Raw genomic sequence first — 23884 nt, 5'->3', positions numbered from 1 at the left:
CACCTTCCTTTGAACTTCGCCCCATGACCATTATTACTTTTTCACCTCTTCGAGAGCAATAAGCTGAATTTAAGCCGAACAGGTACGGCACACTAATTAGTAATATAATAAATATGGCAGCTAATTAAATAAACAATTTGAATTTAGCCTCTATTGCCATTTAACTATGATTGAAGTAAAAATATAGTCCTTAAGGCATCAAAAATGAATATGGAGTGTACTTCCTGTGACTGTTTTCATTGTCTGAAAACAGTTGAGTCTCAGGAAGCAATTACAATGAACCAAACTGCTTGTGTAACAGCCAGGTAAGAGAATGTTCAGGTTACGATGAGCTCCTTTCACATAACAAAACAGAGTATATAGGTTATTAATCTCAACTGAGCAAGGCTTTCTTAATCCATGCCATTGTCCAGACTAGGGTTAAAGCATTCTAAATGATTGAACAGCTAAAAGAAAGACTCACTACCCAGTCTTGGACAGTTTGACACCAAAGAGTTGGTACTGATCCAGAAAAGGAAAACAAAAATGATTTAAAGGAAGGGATTTGTCACAGGTAGAAGAGATCTGCTGAACTGCTTATTTCACCTCTGTACGCTGCCGCTCCTTTGCGGCTCTGGTGGGAAGCTCAAGCCTCGGCTCTGCTTGCCCCATCTCAGAGGACAATCAAAGCAATTTTTAATTCCTCACCTTTTCTGGACATAGTTGGAGTTTAGGCTACAGAGGGTCAAGCCAGGTCCAGCACACACCAGACCTAGTTCCACGTTTTCTTTTCTATTATCTGATCCGCTCTATAAGACCATTCCAGCAGCTTGAAGCCACCAGAGAATATTAGATTCCAGTCCGTCCAGTTTTCCCCTCCCACTGCCACTGCCTATTAACGCTTGACAGGCCACGAAGCACCACGTTTTCTTTGGGCAGCCTGTGCTGGTCTTGTGCAGGGAGATGGCAGGGAGATGAAGGCACTGCCAGCTCTCCTGGCTCTTCCCATGCCTGCTCTTGAGGAATGAGGAGGACGTTCCCCGTGGGAATCGGCCCCACACTTTCTTTTTTCCAACCTTCCTTAAAAAAAAGCCCTCCCACTTGTGTCTAATGTCCTTCCTGAACACATTGTTGGTTGTTGTCCTTCTTCTCAGTTTACCTGGCTGCAGTACAATTAAAAAGAAACGTAACGTTTCTCCCACAGGCAGATGAATTCATCCTTGTTGCAAACCCCAGGCAGTTTCTACCTTTTGGGGGCTTTGTGTATTTCCTTTGGCATCCCCGCGTGAACTCTTCTTTGGGTTACCCATTCACATGATGAACTTGATATATAGTAGCATGGATAATCGTGTTACTGAATCCAGGGCCAACTACAGGGGAGAACCATTAATAGCTGCCCATGCCGAGACAACATGGCTCCATCCCCTTGCCATGAGTCATCCCAGCTGCTTGAAAATGCTATCTTCGTAGATTCCCCTTTGGTCAGGAGAAGGAGTATGGAGATTGCTCCAGTACAGCAGTGAAAATATCTCCCCAATTTGTAGACAAGAGAGTTCTTTCAGAGACATTCTTGGACAAAACACCTAATAGTGCCGTGCACGGCACAAACACAGTCCAGTTCCCGAGGCCAGTGGATAAAAGACACGTATGCTGTCACAGATTAGATATGAAACGAGCATACGTTTCTGCACTGAATCAACTGTAGAATCGAGTTTGCTGGTATATCTGGTCACAGGACAGGTCCCTGGCATATGTACAGGGAGGGGAGTGCGTAGGTATGCAGAGGCAAAGATTTACCCTGCTCTGGAGCACAGAATCACAGACGGAGTGGAATGACAGCAATTAGAGATGGAGATTAACACTGCGAGGTCTGAGAACATAATTTCAGCGGAGTCATTTCTGATTTACAAGAGAAAATGCAGGTCCAGCAGCTCCAAAACCTTGCTGCGGTCTGCTTCATATTTTCTCTCCTGCCATAACTAAACAGTGCAAGATACATATGTACATGCATACATACACATACACACACACACGATTCCAGCACAGCATTTCAAAAAGAGGGTATGTTTTAAATTTCATCTAAGTCCATGTAAAACACTACCTTTTGTTTGTCTTGCAGTAGAAGTTAAACACTTTCTAGATAGTAAAGTTTTTTTTTTTTTTTCATTTATTTCCCAAATAACAGGCTAAAACAAAACGAGCTTTTTTTCATTATATTGGTTGTTACTGCCTATTTGCAAACTCGGGTCACGATTCAAAGTGGTCTTTGGATTGGTTTATTCTCACTTTCCGTTTCCACTGCAGATACCTGACACACTCAGTTGCGAGATGCTGACCATCCCATAGATAAAAGTTTCAGTATTTCAGACCCTGGCAGCTGAAGGTTACCCTGGCTGGACTGCTCCCGTCCTGCCTATTGCTCGCTTTCTCTGCTCCAGTTGCTGCTAAGCAACTAAGGTACTTCTGACTGTCTAGTCATGTAATCCTTTTAGTTCTCCTTAATTTCAGGGAACTGTTCGCAGTTAAACACAGCTCAACATTTAACTATAAGCTCATTGGAAACAAGAGAAGGACAAGGGAGAAGCTGATCGCCTGTGCAGTGAAGGAAGAGCGATGGTACTGCGTGATGGTGAAAAACCTGAACGTAGTGCCTCTTTGTGTTTGTTTCTGGATGGTGTTGGAAAGCTAGATGTCTGAAATGCGATTGGCCTGGTGAACTTCATCCTCGATGAGTTACAGACTGCTTGGTGCAAGCTCTGTACTGTTAACAGCTATCTCGGAGAGTGTGGGGAGGATGAGGGAAGAAACAATTATGAAAGGACACGCGTGATGCTTAGCTCCAAAAAGAGTTGTGAAGGGGAGGTGTGAAGTCCGGGAAGTGGAGAATCACAGACTAGTCATTTCAGTGCCAGCCCATGGAAAATTATGGGAAAAAATAATTGAACCAAGTATTTGTTCACACCTAGAGGATAACAAGGAGGAGAATAAGATGGCATTGATTTGTTGAGCAAATTGTGCCTGAGCAGGCTGAGCTCCTGTTCTGGGATACCCAAAACTAAATCCAAATGAAATCAGGAGTTACAGACAAATTCACAGGCAGGCGATGTAGGATATCTTTGTACTCTTTACGGTGCAGAGCAAAGATGATAGTAATATCCACCTCAAGAAACACGCTGTCCTGGGCTTGATTCCATTTCACTACTGGGACATTACAAGGACCTGTTCTTTAAGGCCCTCTGTGAATCTGGGATGGCTATACTGAAAATCCCCTCCCGAGGCACAGATCACTGGGACAACACCGCTCCTCCCAGGCAACGTGTTTGACAGTACCCAGGAATAAGCATTCAAGAGCCAGAGATTTAAAAAGAAAAAAAAAAAAAAAAAGAAAAAAAAAGATTGGCTAAAACAGTGAGTTTATTCTGAAGTGTTTCCAAATGGCCACACATCTTTGTTTCAGTGGTGAAAATCCCTTTTAAAAATTATTTTATTTGATCAATTAAATGCTACCAATTTCTGGATGCACTAACCACAAATTTGCTAAATTCCTGAGCTAATGAAAGGCTGGCTTGCTTTGACATGAATGGGAGTTTTGTTTGAGTAACAATCGAATAAGGACTTGGCCTAAAGACAGCAAGGAAAACATTTAGATGTTAAATATGTATTCAGAAGACCTTTCTTCAAATCTTTTCTATTACAGCAACAGGATAGTAATTGTGTTCTCTAGAAGGGACAGTTCAGTGAGACGTCCAGCACCTCTCAGGATTTAGCAGAGTGAGCAAGAAACTATGCAAATATTTTAGTTTAGGAATACTTGTAGATCCTTTTCAAACAATGAAAGCCTCAATTAAAGCCAGATCTCCGTTATTTAAAAATTCCAGGCAGCAACTGAGAGAGAAAGAGAGTGAGTGAGTTTCACTTTTTTCCCCTCACTCGCAAACATAAAGTCCAAGGTATTTGAGACTCAGGAAAATTGTGTCTAACATTAAAACTGTGAGAGCTGAGAATTCTGAAGCTGTGATTCTTATCTTCTAAAGAGTTTTGCAGTCATCAATACCTAAAGTAAGCTGAAGTACAAGAAATAGGTGACCTTAATAGATATAACTCTGTATGGGTTCATTGTACCATGAAATTAAATTTTTAATCTGAATTGATGAACAAAAATGCTGGTTTGATCCTCCCCACACACAATAGTTTAAATAGTTTGGTAACTATTTCGCTTCCAGAATGTAGCTGCACAAACAAGACCAGCAACAGAATAATCCGCTTCACGGACTATGGCCTGGGATGATCCAGAAACAAAAAGGTCTTGGAGACTTTTTTTTGGTTTGTTAAATTGTTGCAAGCAAGGTTTAGGATTATTGGGGAGGTAAATTATGTTCTTTTGCTTCTGGCAATTTGAAAACATAGGGGTTAATCCCGAAGTCACTCAAATCAGTAGTCTGTGAGTCTTTTGATGGCCTTCAACTGGCTTTGGATGTGGTTCCTGGCTTCTGTCTTTTGCCAGTGGAAGCCATCGGTTTTGTGTATAATCACATTCAGCAACACCTTATCCTCAGAGCTCATCTAATTTCAGCAGGTTTCCCTTAAAAGTGATGCACTTCCTCCAAGTGTACCTTTAAAATACTGCCAGGCTGAATTCTAAGCAGATATGTCGTCTAGAAGGGAATTGCTGACTATTTGGCTTATGACCACTTGATCTCAAGAATGCTAATATAAGTTGTAGAAGCTGAAATGAAGCTATTAATAGAGGAGCCCCTGCCAAAAACAAAAAAGAAGACTTTATCTTCTTTATTTCATTTTTAAAAGCCAACTGCTTTTCCATTTTTTTAAGGTTCATCAATATTAAAAATGCCCCTCAGCCCATGATCTTATTTATGGTTTCTTTTTCCCCTAAAATTGCTAACAGAGATTTGACAGATAAAAACAAACAGGAAAAAAAAGTCCTCTCTTCATTAGTATCAAAGCCTGAACTTGGATATGTTGGTCAGCTGAAGCTGTCAGAATGGCTGGAGGAATTATCTGCTATTATCTGCCGAGTAAACACCATCACAAAGTGAAAACTGATGCCATAGCATTTTTTATAATGCAACAGGCATGGCCCTCACTACTGAGTATTGGAGCCAAATGTTCTGCCATGGCCCTATACAATAGCACTCTTTGACAATAGCTCAGTATTTAGTTTGTTATGAAATCCAGTCTATTTTGGGAGGGCCCTATTGTTTCCATTTTATATGTGCTGCAGACTTGTGTCTCGGAAAGCACAGAACTAATTGCAGAAGTTGTCACTGTTGCTGAAAAAGCTGAAGGTTTTGTCCCACTGCGAGTGGAGAAGGGTCTTTCTGCCAGCTGGAGCCTCGGAGACAGCTTGGTCCTGCAGGACTGCACGCATGTTTGTCCATGCCTGTGGGAAGGATCGGTAGTGAGCTACCAAGCAAAGCTGATGTTCAGCTTGTCACCTTTTTGTAATAATTTCTGGGAGTACCAATGTCTGTCCTGGAGGTATCTCATCTTCTTTGGTATTTCTCAGAGAAGTATCTCATTTTAGCACCAGTCCCTGAAGGAGGATATAAAACAGTAAATGTAAATATCCGGCTCTTAGAACTCTTCATTTCCTGAAATAAGGCGGTTTTGTCCCCATAATGAAGCTGACTCATTTCTGCCCTTATACAGGAGGGCTCGCTTTACCTGTTCTGCTCTCTAATGGCCTGATTCTGCTCTCCTTTCTCTCACAAAGGACAAGGTCATGCCATTACAGTTAATAACATGATGCATACAGAAGTGAGAGGAACATGAGCTGATTGTGCGTTCTCCACCCCTCTCTCACATGCGCTGGTTCACTTCTACTCTTATTTTCACCAAGGAAAGTAGGATCCTTAGCGAGAAGAGACTGCAATGCCAAATCGAATGCTTTTGCAAAAAATAGCTCGTTGGGCAGTTCCTGTGGGACGCCTCATTGCAAGAGACCCCTGTCCCTGAGCGTGTCCACGCCCCTAATCATGCCCCAAAATGCCCGTGGCTCTTGTCTTGCTCTCCCTGTGTAGACCCATTGCCTGAGTCCGTAGCTGCATCAAATCCACAGATCACTTTTTTCCTTTCCAAACTGCTGGTTCTCGCTGTAGCATTGTAGCATTGCTTAATTTCATAATTTCAGGTAAATCAATGATCTAATGATGTATTCAGTTGTATGTGAGGTAATCCTAGCCCTGGCCTGTTTTAGAGAGAAAACAAAGTAGACAAGGATTCTGTGGGGTTATGAGAAGTAGAGAATATCAAGAGGAAAAAGGGTATTTCCCCTGCCTGGTTTCATTAGTGAGCAGTGATGCCCTGTGGTTGATGACGGGGACTGATGTTAATATTTCAGACATTCATTAATGTTCTGACTCATGATGAGGCACCGGACTAGTCACTTCACTTCTGCCGTTCTGTGCCTCTACTTCTAAGACTGTAAAAAAAGAGGCATTAATATTCAACTCTAGAAGATCATCATCAGAAGCTAGAGATTTATTTGAGCCCATAAAGATGACTAAAAGAAAAGACAAAAAGTCTAATTGACTCCTTTCTTTAGCTTTCTTTCGATTTTTGTCTTGGTTTTTATGCTTCTAAATAATTACTGACTTTTCAAAGTTCCCCGTACGCTTACACAGATATCCTTTCCAAAACTGGGGACTCAGAACCAGACTGACAAGTGGACTAAGGCTGGCAGAAAGACTCATGAGGCCTTTTAAGCTTAGTCATGGTTCCACAGAAGAAAAACCTTCCATTATTTTAGACTTGAACTCTTTGCTTTTGTTCACAGTTCCAGAAGTTCACAGCAGAGCTGGGAGCAGTCTGAGGCCCAAGCCTGTCCTAGTCCACAGAAGCTCTGTTTGTGCATCCTCATGCAATCTTACTCAAGTTACTGTAAGTTTGAACAGTCAGCCTTTCTCTGCTGAGATCGATCTGAGTAAATTTAGAGCTATCGAACCTCATTAAATATGTATTGATGTTTGTTGTATGTGTATTTTTTCTTTTTTTCCCATTTAAAACGATTCCAAGTTTGTGCATGGAATGCAAATCAGCAAATGAGAGCTGACGAGGAGTTTGCAGCAAATAATGTTGGTGCACTGGTTCCTGCTACCTGTCTCATCCTTCCACTTTAGGAGACAGAGTAAGTGACAGGTAGCACAGAAGTGGTGCATTCGCATAGCGACAGAATCTTCTGGAGGACTGTGCCCTCCCCTGGAAGCATCCTGAGAGCATTAATGGAAATTAGGGGCACATACTGAGGAGAGTGGAGGTGGAGCATACGGAAGGAAATATTGTTATAAAATGTTTGCGTCTAAACTCAGTACAGGTGAAAGGAGCTGGACTGACAGCTCACGGGAAGCACAATATGTTCCCACACGCCACCCAGCATGATAGTAGCAGAATACAGGAGGAAACTTCCCCTGGCTCATCTGCTTATTCCCAGCACTGATTATGGGGAACGATGCATGTCAAGTTCTCTGTTTTAGCTTACTCATGGGCTCTGAGCATGACTGCTAAGTGATTTCAGGGATGACAGCAGTTTGATGTGCCTGTGTTGACATATATGTGTGTGTTTGCACATGTGGTCCACCTTTGTTCTCCACTAATGTACTCCATCTTCAAAAGAAACAGTTAGTGCTCGGACTTGTTGTGGGCCAGATGCTTACCTGGTATGAATCAGGGAAGTTCTGCTGGAATAAAACGGAGCTGCGCTAGTTTGTGCTGGCTGAGGATCAAGCCCAGAGAAATAGATGTATGTGTTTTATCTATTTTGTAAAATTGTACGAGAAATGGCTTGCTTTGGAAGCTCACCAACCTTCCCGTTCTAAATTTGGATTGCTTACATGCACCAAAGCATTTCTAGATGAAGGACCATGCGGTCATCTTCCAGACAATGTTCATATCCTCTATTGACTAGAATGGTGTAGCCTCAGTTATTTAAAATATAGCTGCAATCTGCAACATCAGAGCATTTTATGTCCAGTGTGAGTGCTTTACTCTGAAAGTAAAGTCTTTTTCTTTTCTCCCTTAGGTCCCTCAGCACAGCCATGTAAAACTCAAGAAGACATAGCCTGAAGGGCCCCCATCTTATATCTAATCATGGGAACTATCGTTTAGTATTGATATTGCCTTATTAAAGCAATTAGCCAAGCATTTCAGAAGCTTGTTAATGTTTCTAGAGTGACTTCTAATGAGGGATAATGATAACAAGCATGGAAGGTCTCTGGTGAACTTTAGATAATGATGTAAATCTGAGAAAGGTCAATGATATTCGTGGATTCAATGATGGCCATTCCATTTCCGTTCATTACCTAGTTCAGCTTTTATTTTCTCTTCCCAGGCCATTTACATCTGCAAGAACATGTTCCTTATCCAACCTGGAACCCTACCACTTGGTTCACAGGTTGACTTAGCTAGGAAGTAAAAGACGCTGAGCCTTAGCACTCCTTGTAATGAGCTCAAGTCCAGACAACAACAAATCAGTTAACAGAAGGAAAGCAGATACAGCAGGAGGCACGATGACAACGACTATGTTTTGCATTTACATAGCAAAACGTTTCCCCAGAAGATCCCAAAACAGGGGCCTGGACATCACGAGGAGCATTGTGTGGCTGTGGAAAGGATAATGCCAGGGGGAGCGAGATCAAGCAGAAAGGCATGGAAGGGTCCTACAGGGAAGCAAGAAATGGAGCTGCTTTGCCAGAACTGGACTGGAAAGTTCAGGTATGCAGCAAGGTCTAGAGCTGTAGGAACTATTTGTATTGGTATTATATAGGCATTTGCTAGCATAGAAATATCAAGTACATACACCCCATCCCCACTAACAGGTCTGTGCTGACAGATTTCTGACCTATCCCTGTCCCTGGTCAGGGACCATGGGCCTAATCCACAGATGTCAGTGCAGCACTAACTGTGCACAGGACCGCAAAGCAGCCCTGCCAAAGGGGGGCAAAATTCTGGCAGGGAGCTTGAGAAGGCTGCGGGGGTCAGACTGGACACGGCTTCAGTGCAGGCTGTCACATGAAGTTCTGGCTAAAGGTCTGGTGCAGTCCTTTAAGGAGGAGGATGTGAAGGCAGGGTGTAGCAAGAGGAAGGGTATTTCCACCCTTGCACAAAGTCATTACAGGAATTGGTGCTGTATATAATTCTGATACGAACATTGTTTTTATCAAGAGCCACAGAAGTAGTTTGAGGGGTAAGGGAAGATAGACTGAAAGAGCTGTCTATTTAGGAAAAAGAATAGAGAGAGATTACTTGATTACTCCACGCTGGCACTCCACTGGTACATTCATGAGAAGAAAATGCTAGATACCGAAAGGCCATTTAATCTGCTAGAGATAAGCATAAAAGCCTGTTACCAAGCCAGGCAAATTTAAAATGGAAATGAAGTGCACACTTTTTTTTTTTAAAGTGAGGGTGATCAGCCAGGGCAAGAAACTCATTAGTAGGTCAATAAACTGCCTCTTGCAATTGGTCAGGGACTTGCGAGCACCAGCAGGTGCTAATGGCCTTGCCCAGCCTCACCTTGCCTTGCCCAGCCTGCTGCCCGTTGCCCCCACAGCTCTATTTAAGCTCAGGTGTGGACCCCTGAGGTTCACCTAAGATTTGCTGGGGGTATGTGTCCTGCTGTTCCTGACCTGTAGACTGGTCTTCCCAGACTGATCCTGGACCTTCTGCATCACCCTACCTTCGCTAGATGGTCACTGGAGCGTGAGCTGTGTCCTTGCTGGTGAGGCTGCCCTTACTCCTCTCTGTGCCTTAGTTTACCCATCTGTTCGGCAGACCCCATTACGCTTGTATGACTGACCTGAGAGGTGCTGTTATGAGGATTAATAATTAACGATGGGATTTGTAAATCTGGGCTGACTCTACAGAGCTCGGAGAATTGTTCCAGGCTTGGAAATCAAAGGAGGCAGAAGGTAATCGTAAATCATTTTCAGGAAGTAGTTTTATGCCTTTGGTGGAAAGAAATATATAAGGGAAAGGTATTAAATGGAATGCCTTCCATTCACACACTCTTTACTAATATTTTGAATCTGTAGATCACCTTTTGATGATTAGTGCAAATATTTGCTCTTTGTTTATTATTCTGTGTCTCCTTAAGATTGAAAAGGAAGGGAACTAGGAATGGCTGGTGAGAGGGGCAGATGGGAATTATTAAATAAGTAAATAAAAGGCCAGTCATCACATTAATCACTCCAGTCCCCACTCTGTAAGGATCTCTATGCTGGTGAACCCTTCTCCCCGGGCACAAAGTCACTGGAGCTGAGAGGGCCCGTGCCTGGACGTGTTTGCCCTCTGGCAGGAGCTCCCGCAGGACTGGGACCAGGCTCTTCATCTGCATCTCCTCCTCCTTCATCTGTCCCTGCTTTTTTAGACTGCAAGCTCCTATGTGTTTGGGTAGCACTGACACGGTAGGCGAGCTGACTCTGTTTCATAATAACTGATAACTGTAGAGAGAAGAGAATGTTGTTTTGGGAAAGAATTGGTATTATTGAGTGCTCAAGCTGAGACAAGCCAAGCCATCGAGGCTCACGTAGGAAATGAGAAAGTTCATGCACTCAGGAGAGAAGAAAGCTTGAAGGGGAGATGCAGAAATTAAGTGACTTGCCCAAGGTTACATATTTGGTCAAGACCGGATAAACCACTTGCTCAAGCCCAGCCTCAGGGAGCCCTGCTCCTTGGGCTACCATGCTTTTCCAGGTATATAATTTTCAGTCATAAGCTTCTTCCCCAGAAGCCTCCCCTAGTCCTGCCTTCCTTTGAAATTTCATTCTTGGCTTATTAATTTGAATTTATCACAGCCAGGGTTTGTCTGAATATCTGCTCTGTTTGTCCTCTACAACTTTTACACTTCAGAAGTTCTTATTTAAAAGAAAAAATCCCACCCAAACCAACACAAAATAGTCCACGAAAAACACACAGCTTTGCCACAGAACATCCCTTGTCCTCTCCCTGAGTTTCTCTCTGAAGAATGTGTGAAGAATAAGAGTTGCCTCATGGTTTGGATGAAATTATGTATCTTTATTAGGTTTCTGTTCTCAGGAAACAATTTATTAGACATAAGAATGTTATGTTATACTACCTCCTCCTTTTTGCCTGGGAATTTACAGTTCACACACTGCACCAGCACATAAATCCAGTTTTATTTCTCAATTTATTCACCTGGAACTAAGTGGATTAAATCTTTTTTTAAAGGAGACCGGCACTGCATTTTCAAATAGAAGCACTGCAAATAATCACAATTGTTAGGCAGACAAATTAGAGGTGGCTGTGGACATGCAGTTGCTTTCTATGCAAAGTTTTATGCTTGCCGAGTTTAAATGGTGATTTTTTTTTTTTCAGTGCAAAATTTACCTTTAATGACCCTCTTTCCCCTTAATAAACCAGGATTGATTAGAATTTGGCTTTAAGAGATGAAAGGACTCTGCAATTATCTACTTGTATATGCCCTTCAGTAAACTACCTTGTCTCCCCCTTTCTACCTCCCCTTCTTAAGAAGACTTTCCCAGGTCCCTCTTGGCTGCGGTTGAACGATGTTGGCTCATGTCCATGCTGCAACAAAGACCTGGCATTCCAGCTGTCTGCTTCTAATCTCCAGTGTCAGCTCTTGTTAATGTTTCAGCATGAAATCAGAGGGGGCAAAGCTGCATGGAATATTAAAACCATGATCAGAATTCCACTGAAATGCTGATAGTCTGCAAGCACCATTAGGAGGGCCGTCAAATCACTGTCTCGCATTAAATAAAAAGAAAAGATTTCTATCGCTGGGGCGCACGGGAAGTACAATCAGTGAATCACTGAACTAAATTAGCATTTTTTCAATTGGAGATCGAAGTTGATTTATTGTTCTACACAACATTAATGTAACTATGTGCTTGACCTGTTAAGGCAGCTAATTTTTCATTTAAATGGGTTCTTTCTGTATGCAAAAAGGTTGTAATCATATTTCAACTTTGCAAAGTGATCAGGAAAGTACTGGACTGTTTCAAAATTGTCTTAAGGAGTCTCTCTTCCCTCCGTCCCTCCCCCCCTCCCTTATGCCTAGTGGTCAAGGGCAAGCAGTTTAAAAAAAAAAAAAAGCTGTCTCAAGTAATAAGCTTAATTGTCATTTGACTTGAGCTATTTTACACCACTTTGGCCACGTAGAAAAGCATTTGAGTGGGTGTAAATTTCACACCCCCGAGCCCTGCAAAGGCATCTCAGTACACAAGGAGGATCCGTCCCACGAATAACTTCAGGTTTTGCAAAAAGGGGGGGGGTTTGTTATTCTTCCACATTTATTTTTCTCACTGTCCTGAGTAAACAGTTGCTAGATATGACCATAGACATCTTGTATTTTCTGTAAGTTTTAAAAAAAAAAAGCTCTGAGTTCAGTGGCAGCAGACTGAATTAAAGACTGAGAAATGTAGGCCAATACAAAGCTCAGTACAGAGTGAGCAGTGCAGAAATTCCTGCTGGTTTTAATAGACTTTGCGAGGTACTATACATGTAGAGTAAGAGTTGTAGTTTTCCAGTGAAGTTTGTTTTGCAAATGAAAATGATGACTTACTGGAAGTGAAGCTGCCTGTGAGAAAGTGTTGCTGATGAGTCTGAAAAAAGCATAGCTGTCCAAGAGGAAGGCTACTTTTCTGCTCTGAAAGGCCACTCCATTTTGCAAATATAATTTATAGTTTGCAAAGAGAGGAATGGCTTTTTTAAAAGGCAGAAATCCAATCTGTGTGCGAAACCTGCCGAGGTTGTCCCTTTCTTCTTGGTTCAGGAGGGCGAGGAGGTGGAGATTTGCTATCTCCAAGAGTGGCAGGATGGGAACCCGTTTCCCACCTGACTCCAGGATGTTTCCTGTTAAATGTGTCTACTTTAAACCCGGGCATTTCCAACTGTTGCTGCCTCATAGTCCAGCATCCCAATCTGGGAAAAACTTTTGTACAAATTGACATTCTCCAGATGACAATGTAGAGCACCCGGTGCCTCCTCCCTAACAAAGTGAAGATAATATACATTTCCAATTAGTGGCACACATTCTAGTCATGTTCTCTTTTTACTCCCTAACTATCTTTGTTTTGCTAAAAAGCTGTTCGGTCATTAATGAAATCCTGCAGTTCTGCTAATCCTAGATACAATGCAGCTTTTCTCTAGCAAGCTATCCCTGACATAAAACTACAGTTACCCAAGCTCCCCACCACATTAAGATTCGTTGTCATTTGCCTTTCATTACATACCTGATGTAGCACAGTAGCAGTCAAATGTCCTTGGCAGGCAAAGCAAAGTATTTAATTGTATTAGTTTCCGCTTGCTCCGCCTTAAGAACAATTTTTTTCTTGGGAGGGAAGGGGGAAAAAAAAAAAAGAAAAAAATACTGTATCATGGAAACTTATACTTTCTGGTTGGACATAAATGTAATTATACTTAAATTCTCAAAGCAATCTTGCAACCCCCCCCCCCCATCAACACTGTATTGCCAGTGCCATATGAAATGCCTCTCCGTAGAGGCGAACAATGAGGCATTCATCAAAGGGAACTAGTGATTAGATGTTTTTCATTTTCAGAACTTTAAGAGATAAATAGGGGCCCTGTTCCTTCATTTGATGTACAGTACTGTTGGGATTCAATTAATCTCTTCTGATAAATACTGTATTTCTGCAATATTATTTTGTAAGAAAGAGTGTCACACAGAATGTTGACTTCAATTCCTCAGAATATGGGTGCTGGTTTTCAATAAAGAAATATATTAAAGAAGGCTTGGATGACCACGGGGCCTAGAACAGGGCTATGAAGCTGTACAGCTTTTCTGCTGAACAGCCTTGTTTTTTTCCCAGTGTTTCCCTTCAAAAAAAGACATTAGATGGAATAAGGAGCAAAATGTGAAAACTCTAGCATATGTTTTAGGAGATCTGAATTCTGTCCCTGGCTTTTCTGTGGAATTATTGAGTCTCTTGGTGTGTTCGTGCCCAATTCTGTTACTGGAAGTTAATAATCTTGTTCTTCATCAAGATGTTGCGGATAGCTTTTTTTAAACTCTTTTGAAATGCTCAAGTACTACGGGGTTAAGCAGTGCAGGGACATCTATAGATAAATGCAGTTACTATGTGTAATTTCTACAGTCTTCATTTGAATATGCAGAATTGCAACCAAAGGGAGCTATCGCTGGCTGCTCTATGGCTCATGAAAAATGAATTCCTGCTTTCAGCCCTGAAAGCACAGTCTAGGCTGTGTGTCTGTGTTACAAAAGCTGTCTCTGCAATTGATAATAATTTACTCATCTATTCCCATTGACAATTTTATTAATAAGATCAATGACTGAACAGGCCTCGAACACTGAACACGCATCTTGTCATTGCTGGAGCAAATGAGGGCTATTGATGGAGCAGGGAGGTGTAGGTTTGTGTTGCTGCTGCTGCCTGGTACATTATCGGTGGGTGGACCAAGAAAATAGGTCAGGTTTGATCAATAGGCCTGCTCTCGTGAGTACTGAATCCACTTATACAAATGGACCGGCTCAATTAAAAAAATAAATAAATTAGGTAACTATAAGGCCCTATTTGAACTTAATCTAAAGAAGGAATAACTACGCTCCTGGCAGCAATGCTGAAGTTGGGCGAGAGCTGCGAGGAAGCTCTGTGAGGGCGATGCCCATCAAAAAGGTTCCCGACTGATGTCACGGGGTCCTCGGGTGGATATTTCGAACTCTTTGTCCATGCTGCCATGAAGAGCTGAGACCCTCAGCTGGTGTAGCCCTATGGGGTGATTTACATGGTTAAAGCCCAGCTCAGCACAATCCTAAAGTTGTAATATTGTGCACGCATTTTAATGAATCTGGCTTAAATTGTCACAACCCCTTTTAGGTCCGTTTGTGGTTTTTATCATGATCACATCCCACTGCTAGAATTTATAATCTGTCTTTCCTTGTGATTATTCTGCACTAAAACTACTTTGTTCGTATGTTTTGCTATAGAATGAGCAGCCATTTATTTAGAGTGGCACACACTGCATTGCTAAGTGGAAAGATTTAACAAATGGTGTTCATTAAGGGTTTGATCCTCCTCCCATCTACCTCTTTGGCAAATCTGCCACTGGTTTTACTAGAGCAGAATCAGATACTGATTAAATATGAGTTTACCACTGAGGACAAGATAGGGATTTATGGTCAAATGCTGCAGTCAGTTTCCAGAGCACCACAGAAATATCAAGGGACAAGTGGCAGCTGTACCTATGAAATGAGAAATGTTTTTGGCACAAATCTTGATCTTTGTATTTTAAAGATGCAACAGCTCCTTTGTAGTCTTTGGGATTGATGTTAGGCTTGTTGAGGTCAATAGGAATCTTTCAAATGATTTCAAGGGCTTTGGATCAAGTCTAAAGACAAACTGCTCATAAAAAGTCAAGAACTAGACATAGATTTGGGGAGGGACAAGGAGGTCATTCAGTTAAAAAAGTGGATTTTCTGAATTTTTGCTGGTTTTATCAGGTGCTTTCTGAATGCAGCTCAGCTTGTATTATCTGCAAGATTTTATGTCACTGCAGTATCTCAAGCTGCACCGATAACAGGATCTCACAATGTATTCTTAACACAAAACATGTAGAGAGTTTTGGAAGGTTTAGTCTCTGGATTAACTGAGTGGAAAATGTCTTTCATTGTAGCTACAGATGGCCCACAACACAGGGGAGGAATCTGGAGAAAAAATCAGAACCTCTTTGTCTTTGCAACTTCATTAGGTTTTCCAAAACTCTGAACAAGATTGGTCATAAGATGAGAGAAGGGATGGAGAATTATTATTTTTCATATTTCCTCATTCTTTTTCATCTTCTTACTGTTTTCCCAAACAGAAAACATGAAATGCATTTCTCATTTAAAAAAATATGAACATGGGGAAAAAAATTCAAACCCTTTGTATTTTTTACTCTATAGGAGAGGCTAATACTTGAAGGAAACCTAGCAAGCCACCTTGCAAAGAATATGAAAAGGTTATAAACCCAATTCAAGCAATCTGAGTTGCTTGAAATTTGAAACTGAATTTCAAGCAATGGAAAGGAGCAATTTGATCCTTGATTTCCGATTTGTTTTGTTTTTCTCTGAGGTTTCTCTCCATGAGGAGTTTGATTCCTGATGTGCTGTAGTGAGATTGCTGAATATCTGGTGTCATGGGAATTCGTGCTCCCCTCTGACGAGTCATGCTTCATTATGACTATCATCAAAATCAAAATAGCAACATTTTTGCTGACTGTACTGCTAATCCAATGGAGACTGGAGAGAGAGGTGGGTGGGCAGAGAGAAAGCATAGCAGTGATAATGTCACTTAGTTGGGAACAGGATACCTTCCTGTATGAGATTAAGTTATCAAATTAAAGCCTAGTACCGTGATCAACAAACTCAATTCTCCATATATGATATGATTGCCAGTCTGGGCCAAATTTATCCTTGATAGAAAGCCATCTGTGTGTATAATTCTGTCCAGGTTGAAGTGGGACCCTTGATACTAACAGGACCACCACCACTGACGAAGATATCTGTATGTAAACACCATTCTTGGGTCTTGTGAATAATACTACTGAGATGCCTAGGGTGATTTTCATTTAATTTCTCAAGCCCTTACAGTAAAAGGGTCATACCTCCATGACAGGATATTTACCAGGGAGAAGACATCTCTGCTTTGTGGGAAAACGAAAAACTAGACCAGCCAGCAATTGCAAAGGAAATCTGTAGCCTGTATTTGTAGCACATTAATAACGTGACTAGTGACCTTTCTGAAGACAACAAATGCGTGGAATTGATTGTCCTACCCAGGAGCTGTGCAGATCAGTTATTTTCAGACCAGTCTTTGTTGTGGTCACATCTTTGGCCAGTGCAAACTCAGTGTGGGTATAGTTTAGTCTGGTTAAATCCAAATACAGCTGAGTAACTAGAACAATGCCTTGGTATGGCTGCCAAAGGTACAGCTGCTGGTGCCCATGCTTGAGCCTGTACGTTGTACAGAGTTTCTCCTAAAGACAAGGTAAAAGTCTTTGGTTTGTTTTATTTTTTTTTTTTTTTTAAAGCTCCAGAATCTCACTTTTCTCGACTATATATACATATATACACACACACACACTGATTTTTCATTATGATCTGAGAGGAGGATGGTAATTCAGGTCCCCAGAAATTTTTAGTATTTTGGTAATGTCATACTTTATGAGGGAATAAAAATCCCAGAGTCTTGTGTCCTCCCTTATTTGGAATTAATCCCAAGGGCAGCACCATGGTTTACTGCTTTGAAAACCCAGAGGTCCCAGATCTAAGGCAATCTGCTGGGTCAGCTTCACTGGTGAGTTTGCAGAAAAACCAAACCCTCCTTGGAAAATACTCTGATTTTGCAAGCTACCAGTTTTCAAAACCCTCTGATTTTCTTGACAATCTCTATCTTTCTTAGTACATACCTGCCTCTCCTGTGCCTTGTCACTCCCTGAAGACAAATGGGACACAGAAAGGCTACATGATTTGCTGCAGGCCAAGGAAGAGACAGAGGAAGTGCAAGACTTCTGATTTCTTTCTCTCACAACTGCAGTGAAGTCCTTCTATAAATTGTAAGGTAGCAACAGATCCTCTAGACCCGTCAGACCTGTCTGTTTGTCCACGTGCCTAAAAATTGTTGCGAAGCCCTCTCTTTTCGTGAGAATCCAACCAGATGATAATGTCTGTGCGGCATGGGGTATTCTTAACACCAGTCATTAGATAGTGTCACTTGCTCTAAATTTCCCTTAAAATAGTGCTTTATCTACCCAGTACTATAAACTTCTATTGCAACAGGATTACCAGGAAGGTCAATTCAGGGAGCAAACAACTGGCCTGAAACCTAGTAGGTAATTTGCAAGTTGGGTTTCCTGCATGAGGGCAGGTAATTCTCTGGTACCCAGGACTGGGGTGGATGGTTTGCTTCCTGCATGTATCCAGGAGTAATATACAGAATCCATTAGAGAGATGCCTAATCATCTTAACCTGTCAGATCCAAACCACCCTCTTTTAAGAGCCAATTTGTTTTCCTGCCAGATCGATGTTCTTATCTGTAATTGCACAGGCCATGAATGGCACCCAATAACCAGTTAATATTCAGTTCCATTCCATGGCAGGGTGGGGAGCAGGGAAATGTCTTAATTTAAACATTTATTGTACAACTGTGAAAATGTCCTAAGTGAAATTAATTGAAGCTCAGGGAGAATAACTTATAAATCACCTTGTCTGGCTTGCATAAAATGATATAAGGATATGCCGAAGCCTTATCGTGGTGCTCTGTAGAGCTGGAGAAAGCTTTAACCCTAAGGTTACTGCTGTTATTCTGGCTCCAGGATGGAAGAAATCTGACTCCTACAGGTTATGTGATAAAGGGAGGACTGATTTAAGTAATAATAATTCACAAATTTTTACTGTTAGTTTGCATTTTTCCAACATCTCTCTGCAATGGATTGTGCTAGACAATTTGAATATAGTGTTAATACTGTCAGCCATTCATCCCTTATACTTCAGCAGCACTTTAAAGAGGGGTAATAATCCCGTCAGACTGTGCTTTTCACAGTACAAATATCACCAGAAAATGGAAAAACAACCCTAGTGACATTAGCAGAATAGGATATAAACAATACTGGCTAAAATACAAGATGGAAATTAGGCAGGCTAATGGGGAATTTGAAGAGCACATAAAGACGCAAACAACTTGCAGAGAATTTATTGATTTGCTAGAAACAGTGGGACTGCAAAGGAAATACTTGTTACACTTGAGGAAGGTTAGAAGAACACTTAAGGAAAAGAGCGATATTGCAGACAAATAAAAGCCATACCTACCTCTTAACTCTTATGACAGTGGATAGTAGGGGAAGACGCAATGCAGTGACAGAGAAGGAAGCACTGAGACAGGGATGGAGGTTTGAGATGGACTGTATCTTTTAGGTTGCTTTTGTGCAGCATTCAACACCACGGAGGCCTGGTTTATGGCTCCTATCTGCTGCCGTAATACGAACAGTACCAGAGCAAGAAGTTACAAGGACCGAAAAGCGCGTACCTGTGATTTGTGAAAGACATGGCCGAGCTATCGAGAAAAACTGATAATCCTGCTCAAATCAGCTGCTCTATAGGAAGCCTGCAAAGTCTGCCTCTTTGGAAACGTTCTGCATATTGCAAATCGGCAAGGCTTAATTAAGCGCTGGGCAGGCTGAATGAAGAGGTTATTTAAAATAGAATTCTGTAACAACTACTTGATACGATACAGAGGAACCAATGCAGCTCCTGTAAAGGAAACTCGCATCTCTATAACAGACACTTGGGAACGGGTCAACAAACTAGTGAATAAAGGAGAACTGGTTGACATAATTTATATAGACATGCAGAAAGTCTTTGGACAAAGTCCCTAACAAGAGGCTACTAAGGAAGGCAAGTACCCAAGGGCTGACTGGTAAAGCACTGTCATGGGCTAGGTGTGAGTAAAAAGCACACATCCCCCCGCCCCCCGCTATACACATACCCCAAGAAGGGAAGTAAATGGTCCATTTTTAACGTGGCAAAAAATCAGTGCTATGCCTAGGGTTTTGTAGTTGCTTAAACATATTTACCGTTGAGTTGGAAAAGTGAAAAGTAAGGCAGGAAAAGCAGAGTTGGGCTAAGCTGGAGGTGGTTGAATGGTTTTAATGGAACCCTACATAGTAGAAGGGAAGCCTGAGGGGCAGGGTGGAAATTCCTGGCTGACAACTCCAAGGGACTCTTCAAAAGAGTATTTGGACAGCCCATATCTATCGAAGTTATCACTGAAGAGGAAAAAAAGAGGTCTCTAACCGAGCAGTTCAATGTTATCACTGTTCAGTCTACAGCAGTGGCTAAGAAAAACACCAGTGAAGTGGTAGGAAAAAAACCAACTAGTATGGAACACGATATTGAAAATATAAAGATATTATATCAGTGTCCCATGATATTGGTTACTCCTACGCAAGTAGGATATAGCATAAATAGAAACAGCTGGGAGACGGACAACAGAAATAATTAGATGCCTGCAAAAGTTCTCAAAAGAATAATTTCTTGAAAGAGATTGTTCAGATGACAGAACTTAGAAGTAAATAATAAAAGGAGCAGAGAAGGTGAATTGCAGTACATTCAAAATGGTTAAAAAGAACTGGGTTTTGTACAATTTACAAAAACCTGTGGAGTTCTTTGTCTCTTGACATGGCTGAGGCCAGGAATCTGGTGGGATTGAAAAATTCATTGAACATTTGTACAGTGAATGGAAACATCTGCAGTAAAATGGGTGGGATGCTATTCTTCGAAAAGAACCAGCACCAACCCTCCTACTTTGGGGCATAGTTTAAATAGCGACTGAGGAAAGGATCGGCAAGAAACTTCCTCATTAAGGTTTTCTGTTGTGATCCAGGAGGAGATATGTACTTTCTTCTGAAAAGACCGACTATCAGTGTCAGATCGCTGTAATAGGTTACCCATGGGTCTAAATAAATATGGCAACGCATAGTTTTAATTATAGCATATTGTCACGTTGTCCAAATTTTTGTGAAAGGAAGGGTAGGTTAAGAGCGAATTAAAATTTCTCCTAGCTGCAATATGGCATCATCAATGCACATCTGTACCCAAATGCTTAAGGCAGTAATTGAACAAGTTTATAACACTCAATTAAAATTTATTGCACAGGTATATTTAAGCGCTAGCAATAAATGACAGACTGAGGGAGATTATTTGTGGTTATTCTTAATAGGGGGGATGAGACTCCTGCAGAATTCTCAAATTATTTGCCCAGTTGGGAAAGGATTGAAAATAATGATGAATTTTCATTTACAATTTTTTTTTTTTTTTGAATGAAGCAGACAAGTAGCATTTGTCCAGTTGGAGAAGCAGCCCATCCTCGGCTGAGGTGGAGGGCAGGGCGAGAGAGGAGGTGCCCTGGGGGTGCAGGGGATGCCCATGGGGTGCAGTGCTGGGGGTCCCGATGCAGGGGCGGGGGCTGCCTGCTGCGCTTGCCCTGGCCACCTCCCCGGCAGCCCCTCGGCCCTGCCGGCTGCCTCCTCCCAGGGCAGGGGCCCAGCCCAGATTTGCTGAGCGCCCCTGGATCACTTCACAAAAGCGTCAAAGAAACCTGGGGAGTCCAAAATTCAAGAGCCAAAAATTCATTCCTAGGAAAGAAAAGAAACCAGAACAAAACAGCAAAGCCCCAAACCAGGATTCTAAGACGAGCTGAAACTTGGTGACACAGGCAGTAAATTTGACAGCTTCTTGCCACCTCCTCCTGGTGTGATTTACTTTGAACTTTTCAATATAAACAGTGCTAAAACTGTACTCAGGTAGGGCTTTTATGGCCAAGGCTTGCAACTTTCCTGCAAATCACTGGCACAGAACAGGACACTAACAGTCCTGTCCACCTTTCCCTGCTGCAAAACCGTTATGAACTCACTGAAAATGTACATGCAGGGAAGCAAAATCAGATCTCTAAATATGAAGCAGAAACAAAGCATGAAAAGAAAGAAAGAAAAGCATCGTATTAGACCAGAAAATGTATTGGGCAAAATAGTTTTGCTCTATTCTTCAATGCAAGTCAAAAGCATTGGGATAAAATATGCGTGTGTGTGTGTGTATATGTATATATATCTGCACAGGGAAATTTTTTTCTGTTTTGAAATCCAGATCAGTGCAACAGGAAAATAAAATGCTGAGCCACCACACAAACCTCTCGTCTTTCTTTTCTGTGTCAACTCTTACTCGCAGAGAACAGCATTTCGTTTCCTACTGTTGAGGCAGCAGCAACTAAAGTGAATGTTCATATGTGTGGTGAGGCATTTGTCCCTGGAAAAATAACATCTCTCCTTCTATTAACGTTTTAATTAATCCCTTTTAGTTATGAAATGTAACTTTACATTACATAAAAAAAAATTACATGCAGTCTCTTAATCTGCTAATCCTTTCTCCAGACAAGCTGGTTCTTTTTAAATCAACTGCCATTTTATCAACCCAATGGAGCAGAGATCCGGACTCAACTCTATTCAACAATACATTCTTTTCATGAGAGACTGGCCTAGCTAATATGACACCACAAAGGGCTTGAGGAATTCCAAATACCCAGCTCTTTGGATTAAAAGCATAATAATCCCATGCAGTTTTTTGTTCAGAATTGATAGAATGGTTGTATAGTGAGTCACACTTGTTTGAACTTATCAAAGTAACAATATATCAAGCGTTTCGTAGGATGATATTTTATTTTCTCAGGTTGATTCAACTTCTTTCAAGTCTCTTTTTTTTTTTAAGTGTGTATTTATGACTGCCAAATGCCCCTGCAGTTAAACAATTAAAACATATAATTAAGCACAGAATCTGATAGCTGTTGTTTTATGACTAGATTTCTATACCGTTTTTATATAGACATAAGCATTGTTTTTTCCAAAACAGTAACAGCGGCACAGCACAGTACACAGTGTGTACCAGTGTAAAAGTAATTTATACTGCTGCGACTCCTTCCCCTGCCCGTCGACATGCCTTTACTCTATTTCCAGGCTATATTGCAGCAGCGCCAAAGCAGGACAGCCTTTGTGTGTCAACAAGCCCGTTGGGAGACGGAAAACAAGGCTGTTAGAATTAGCGGCCCAGTAGCCTTAATAAAATCATGTGTGAAGCTGAAGCTTTGGAAAGAAGGGGTACGGAGGAGGGGTGCAGGGCCGTTGCTGTCTGGCTGCCCCCACCCCAGACCTGCTTCTGCAGCAGCCAACCCCCCGTCCACCCGCAGGAAGGGACCGGGCTCCTGCGACTGTTGTTTTCTGCCAGGCACGGTGTAGTTTCCATCTCCCGTTAATGCTATCCCGAACTCGAGTGACGTGAGGCTAGCCCGCACGCCTCACTGTATTCCCTCCCACTTCGCAGTGGATTAAGGGAGAGGAGACTGAGGCCCAACGTTTTCTTTCAGATAGGTTTTATAAGCTTATTAAAAAAGCTATCGGTTGCAATTACAAAACAGATAGCCTCTTAAAAGCGAACTGAGATATTCATTACCGTATTGCCGTTCTTGTTGGAGGAACGGGTGTTTTTATTAGGAACGCGTTTTCTGCTAGCGTCAATAGGACTGTAAGCAAATTTCATGCCTGTGAGCTAGGAGTTAATGGGCTGGAGCGCTGTGTAAGGACCTGCACTTCAGCTAGCATGGGAAGAGCACATAGCAACTGGAAATACTTGACTAGCTCCAACAGAAGAGCCTTACGAGGGGGCTCCTTGGCCGTCGCTGTCTCTGCAGGCTTCCAGGACAGCAAGAAACAGGTCTCCCCTTTACACCGAGCAGCACAGGACACTCTGCAGTAGCTTTGCGCTCCAGTTATGGCCACAGAGACGAACCAGGATCCCTGATCCAACATCTTCCCAAAGCAGGAGTGTGGGAGAACATCTTATTCTTCTCACGGGGCAGCCACAATTCCCTATTATGCATAAAACCATACAGAACTTGTCTGGCCAGTGGGGCTGAGCTGGCGAAGCGCTGACTAGAGCATGGCAAAATCAGCCGGAGGGCCCGTGGGGATGCTCCTTCGCTTGCTGGCCTCCGCGTTTTCTGTAAAAGCTCGGGACTGAAAGAACCCTCCCGTGCCGTTGCCATCTTATCCCCGCACTGCTCAAGGAACAGAAATTTCTTGTGGCTGGACTGGTGAGTCCTTAGTCATGTCCCTGCAGAGAACACAGAACTTCCTTTATTTTATTTATGTTTTTGTTTTCATTGTCATAACTCTTCCCTTGAGTTCCCACCCCTCCTACTCCATATGGCATCTCACAAGGGAACAATAGAGAGCTCTTCAGGGGTTTGTACTATAACTCTTCAGAAGCAAAGTATTCTCTAAGGAGCGGGTTGAATTTTTCATCCCAATTATTTCAATATTTCTACTGAATTTCAAAACTAAATACATT

The 23884-nt window shown here is 42.0% G+C and overlaps 1 long non-coding RNA gene across 5 annotated transcripts in view; it reads left to right on the top strand.

Moving 5' to 3' along the window:
* The window catches only part of LOC142418878 (uncharacterized), a 39707-nt gene extending 31560 nt beyond the window's left edge, over nt 1-8147 (top strand). For all 5 annotated transcript variants that reach the window (XR_012778415.1, XR_012778418.1, XR_012778416.1 and 2 more), the window contains 2 exons: nt 6776-6892; nt 8032-8147. This is a non-coding gene — a long non-coding RNA (uncharacterized LOC142418878). The remainder of the gene's footprint in view (nt 1-6775; nt 6893-8031) is intronic.
* The last annotated feature ends 15737 nt before the right edge of the window (nt 8148-23884 follow it).

This window comes from Mycteria americana, chromosome 19 (genome assembly GCF_035582795.1).
Source record: "Mycteria americana isolate JAX WOST 10 ecotype Jacksonville Zoo and Gardens chromosome 19, USCA_MyAme_1.0, whole genome shotgun sequence".
Classification (NCBI taxonomy): domain Eukaryota; kingdom Metazoa; phylum Chordata; class Aves; order Ciconiiformes; family Ciconiidae; genus Mycteria; species Mycteria americana.
The sequence above is the reverse complement of the archived record's forward strand: the minus strand, read 5'-3'. Positions and strand labels throughout refer to the sequence as shown.